Source organism: Triticum aestivum, chromosome 5A (genome assembly GCF_018294505.1).
Source record: "Triticum aestivum cultivar Chinese Spring chromosome 5A, IWGSC CS RefSeq v2.1, whole genome shotgun sequence".
NCBI lineage: Eukaryota > Viridiplantae > Streptophyta > Magnoliopsida > Poales > Poaceae > Triticum > Triticum aestivum.
In genome coordinates, this window is record NC_057806.1 from 371,020,056 (window position 1) to 371,025,876 (window position 5,821).

The window sequence follows — 5,821 nt, forward strand, 5'->3', positions numbered from 1 at the left end:
GTTACGGCCATGATCTTGGCCAGCGCTGTGTACCCAAGGATGGCGTTGTACGGCAGGCGAATGTGAGCGACGTCAAAGACGATGAGCTCGGTGCGGTAGTTGTCGCATGCCCCGAAGGTGACAGGGAGGCGGACCTGCCCAATCGGGACCGTGGAGCCATCGGTGATACCGGAGAAAGGCTTGGTTGGCTGAAGCTGGCTGTAGGGAACTTGGAGGTTGTTGAATGTTTCCACGGACAGGACGTTGAGCCCTGCACCGCCATCGGTTGAGGGTCTTGTTGACCACCACGTTGCTGATGATTGGGGAACAAAGCATCGGGAGAACTCCGGCTGTAGCCGCACACTTGAGCTGATCTACTGAGCTGATCGTGATGGCGCACGCTGACCACCTGAGAGGGCACGTGGCTTCGAGCCTGGGGAGGACTGCGTTCACTTCGCGGGCGAACTTCTTGAAGATACGCTGAGAGTCTGGGGCTTGTGCCCCACCCAGGATGCAGGCGATCACGCGCGGCTCCTGGAAGCCCCCAGCCCTGTCGTCCTGGTGGCGGTCCTCGTTTCTCCTTGGCTGCGGTGGCAGCGGTGGGAGGCCTGTGTTGCCTTGCGGGCGATCCTTGCAAGGCTGATCCCTCCAGTCTCCCTCGCGAGGCGGGTCTTGCCAGCGATCCTCGCGAGGTTGATCGCGCCACCCTTGGCGTGGGCCACGGTCTTCCCAGTGTCCTGCGTTCCTTCCTCCTCCTCGACCGTAGCCCCGGTCACTGCGGTCAGGGCGACGGCCGATCCTTCCTTCTCGCACGGCTCGGAGCTCTTGACATTCGTTGGTGTTGTGGGTGTGGAGGTCGTGGTACACACAGTACCGGCTGCCCTTGGAAGGTTCGGGCTGATCTCTGCCCCGCTTGGTGTCTGGTTCTGCCGCGAGCATGGCAGTTCCCTTGCGCTTCACATCCTTGGCCTTGGGCTTCTTCTCTTCTGGGTCTGCGGCAGGCAGCTCGAGGAGGGAGAGACGCCCTTCCTCGGCCCTGGCGCACTTGGTTGCCAAGTTGAACAGCTCCAGGGAAGTGCACAGGTCTTCATGCATCACCAGCTCCTCCTTCATCTTGACGTCGCGCACGCCGTCGGAGAAGGCCGAGATGATGGCCTCCTCGGTCACCTTGGGAATCTTGAGGTGCGCGCTGTTGAAGCGCTAGATGTACTTCTGCAGGGTCTCCCCGGGTTGTTGCTTGATGCGACGCATGTCGCTCACGGCGGGTGGCCGGTCGCGAGTGCCCTGGAAGTTGGCGATGAAGCGGGTGCGCATCTCGTCCCAGGAGGAGATTGTGCCTGGAGCCAGGTTCAGGAGCCAGGTCCGGGCCCCGTCCTTGAGTGCCATGGGGAACCATTTTGCCATGACCTTCTCGTCTCCGTTGGAAGCTTCGATGCCCAGCTCGTAGAGCTGGAGGAACTCCGCAGGGTCAGCCGTGCCGTCATAGCGAGGAGGCAAGTCTGGCTTGAACTTGCCGGGCCACGCGATGTTGTGTAGCTCGGCGGTGAAGGTGCGACAGCCTGCTGTGGCCACGGGAGGCCTTGGATGATGGGGAACTTGGTCTTGCATGTCCCCACGCGCTGCAGCTGGGAGCAGCGCGGGGTCTTGACGCGCGGGAGCAGGAGCATGGTCGTGACGTGCTGGAGCAGGGAGCGCCCGGGCAGCTTCTTGTGGGCGAGGGACTTCTTGACAGCTCTGCTCTTGCTGCGCTGGCGCCTGATGGAGCGGGTTCCGCCCAGGGGCCACGCGCCTTGGAGCCATGGCGCCTTCCTGAGGAGGAGGCAGCCGGGGCGCCGCCGGAGCTTCATTCCCTGCGCGGGGCGGGGTGCGGTGCAGCGGAACGGGCGGCGCAGGAGAGCCCCCTGCAGCGCGGACGAGCTCGGCGACGCGGTCGAGCCATTCTTTGTAGACGTCGTTGACAGGACGGTAGCGCAGGAGCTCGTTCGCTGCGATGAGTGTAGCCCGAGCCTCCATGGGCGCGCGAAGCGCGCGGGACGAAGAACCAGCTGGGGTGAGCGAGGGAGTTGCGGTGCGGCCGTCTTGCCGCATGGACGGATGCTGGGACGATGCTTGCTGCTCGTCCCCCGCCGGGCCGGTGGCAGCGTGGACGGCAGGTGACGGGGAACGGCGAGGACGCCCACCGACAGGGGCTGTCTGGGTGACACGGGAAGCGAGCGCGGCCCGGCGCTCGGCACGGGTCCGACGAGCGTCAGACATGGGCGTGATGGTCGGAGGAGAACGGGGTGGTGGAAGACGAATCCCGGCACACCCCTACCTGGTGCGCCAAATGTTGGATTTCGGGTTCCGGCAGACCCTTGAGGTTCGAACACTGGGGTGCGCGTGGAGATTTCACCTCCTACCTACCTGCACCCCTCCGCCTTGCAAAGATCTAAGCTAAGGAAAGAACAACACAAGAGACACAGGGTTTATACTGGTTTGGGCCACCGTTGTGGTGTAATACCCTACTCCAGTGTGTGGTGTGGTGGATTGCCTCTTGGGCTGATGATGATGAACAATACAAGGAAGAACAGCCTCGCGAGGGTCTGTTCTTGGCTGGGGCGATGAACTGCTGGGAGGGGTCCAGTCACCCTTCTCTCTCTCTCTCTCTACCTGATCTTCTCTATCCTTTGATCCCTCTCCGTTAGCTCTCTCTCTTCCCTATCTCTCTGCCTGCCCCCTTGCTTTGTGGGTGGCTGGTCCTATTTAAAGAGGCCCTGGTCCTCTTCCCAAATATCAAGCGGGAAGGGAGCCAACAATGGCGGGCTAATTTGAAGGGGGACAGCTAGTATCAGCTATCCTGACAAAAGTAGTCTTCGCCTGCACAAAGCTCTGGTGATGACGTCGTCTTGGGCTCCATGGTGACCTCCGTCTCGTAGTCCTCCTGGTCTTGGTCTCATTGCACCGAAACGGCAACCTTTGCCTGATGCCTCGGTACTCCGCGGCTGCGCTTTCCCCCTTTGCACCAAAGAGGAAGGGAGGACACTGCGCGGGCTGGCACCCGCCTGGCGCCCCCGGTCATCATGGCTTGCGTCACGGGCACCTCGTGAGGTACCCCGCCTTGATCTCTCCGCCTCCTCGTGAGCCAGCCTGACGAGGCCGCGCCTGAGGAAGCTCCGCGTCGTCCGCCCCGCGAGGCTTGGCCCCTCACGAGGGTCTTGGGTTTGTGTTGGTGAAGATGGGCCGCGCTGGGCCCCCTTTTTGAGCCACACCGCAGGCCGCAGGCAGGCAAGTCTGGGGACCCCCGTTCCCAGAACGCCGACACTCCCCACCCTTTCTTCCAGGGTTTTTTGAACTTCTTTGGGGTTCAGCTCCACCATTTCACTCCAAACACCATAGTCTATCTGGTCGCTATCGTGTCCATGTGCAAAAGCTTCTTGGGCTGTCGACCGCACTGGAGGCTTTTCAAACACATCTTCACTTGCTGTTCCCAGTTGGTCAAAAAGGCCAAGTCGAGTGACGAGAGGACGCGGGTGATCCAGATGTGCGGTGGTCTGGGGATCCAGATGAGGAGCAAGAGCACTTTCCCAGTGATGATCCTTCATGACTAGGTCTGGGGCTGGCAGTCGACTTGGTTTTACTCCAAGGATCAGCCAACCCCTGGCCAGTCGACTGGACTTCCTCCTTTTTCCTTGGCTCGAGTGGAGAATCCTACTCCCCTGAAGGTAGTTCCAGAAGAGAAGGTGCAGGTCAAGGAGCTGGTTGAACAGGTCATCCAGCTTGTCCGCGACGGAGTGACCAGGATGGATCTGCTGGAGGTCTTTCTCGATCGACGCATCCAACCTCTTCAGGCACGCGATCATCCGATGTGGATGTACTCTGGGCTCGAGGATACCACTCGGATCCACCCGGAGGAGGTTAGCGAGGATAACTTGGAGAACTGGTTGAGGGGAATCACTGGCAACAAAGACAACCCTCGGGGATCCAGGAGGGTGATTCCATTAGATAACTCGCACCAGCCGGAGCAGGTATATTTCTGTTTTATCAAGTATCTTTCCGATTCACCACGTGATGTCCCGTTTGTGGTTGACTGAATGTCTTTTGATTGTTACTCTTTCAGGCCCTCATTGAAATGTACTCGATGCCCGACGGAGTGTAGGACCCAGGCGCTGAAGAAGAAGGGAGCAGGGGTGACGGTGTCCTGGACTAGGGGGTACTCACCACATCATCTCTCGATCTGTTAGATTGGGCCGAGGACCCCCATGGCCGTATACTCATGGGCCAGTTCGAACAGCTGCCGCATACAAGGAAGATTCCACAAAACTTGGGGATCAAGACAAGGACTCCTCCCCACCGGCGTATTCGGCTAGGACTCTTGTTATCCTAGGCCTCTGGTGCATTATATAAACCGAGGCCAGGCTAGTCGATACATCATATACATGCAATCATACCATAGGCTAGATTCTAGGGTTTAGCCTCTCCGATCTCGTGATAGATCTACTCTTGTACTACCCATATCATCAATATTAATCAAGCAGGACGTAGGGTTTACCTCCATCAAGAGGGCCCGAACCTGGGTAAAACATCGTGTCCCCTGCCTCCTGTTACCATCCACCTTAGACGCACAGTTCAGGACCCCCTACCCGAGATCCGCCAGTTTTGACACCGACATTGGTGCTTTCATTGAGAGTTCCGCTGTATGATCGACAAAAGGATCGATGGCTTGTCTGCAGGTCAACTGCGATGCCGGCATCTTCGTCGCCGGCTTGACTGGTCACCTTGGCTCGACCGAAGACCGTGCTCCATCTCCGATCGTCATGTTTGGACGAGGGCCTTCATCAACATCAACTCCGATCTCTATCAAGATCATGGAGGAATCATCCATGGAGCCCGGGGGCTCAACGTCAACATTGCCCTCGGGCGACCGTGCTGTTTTTCCGAACAGCAAACTTGTGTCCGCCGCCACCGCCTCCTCAAGTGTCTTTTTAACGATCTCTTTGGTGGAATTGTGCGTAATTGAGTCTACAACAACCCTGGAAAATTTCGTCGAGGTACGATGGAGGAATCTCTGGCAATCCACGATATACCGGAGCCCTGTCAAATCTGGACGAGAATCTGGATGAGTTTAGGGCGTGGTGTCCAGCTTCTAGCTCGGACGTCCTTTGGAAGATCCAACCGTTGATCGGCTGAGGTATTCCTATATGTACCACCTCTCAAAGTTTCAGCTCGATCCGACCGTCCAAACTCCGGGAACCTTCCAATTAGTGCATCACTTTTCGGATCTGTTTTCTGCGCGAAAACAAATCCGACCCGAGTTCGTCTTTTTTATGAACGGGATTTCGGACATCCCTTTTGAAGGAAGTTTTGTATGGGGTATTGTGTTTTGTTCCAGAACACATCCCACTAACTTTAAGATCTTTTGAACATGATCTTCAACATCATGCTGGTGTCAAACCAGTCCGGCAATATTGTTCCACGGCTGCCGACCTGTGCTAGACACGTCGTCACTTTGTTGAGCCAAGCTCAACTTCTTCGGATCATCATCTCGGCAAGCCGAACAAGAGCCCGGCATCACGAAGGATAAATCATCATCAACATCGTCGCCCCACGGATTACACGGAGCGGGAATACCGGCATCGCCGCACGGTCGCTTCATCAAGCCGGCATCGACCACGTCACGACCTGCATCGGCAGGGCCGCACTATTGCTTCTTCAAGCTGGTGTCCATCATGCCGACCTACTTTGACTCATCGGCTGACATCGAGGCTTCGACATCTCGGCTGGACCGGGGGCTTCGCCTTCTCTTCATCAATCTACTCCGAACACTTCGGCATCACTAGCCGACCAGCTCCCTCACGTTAGCTAG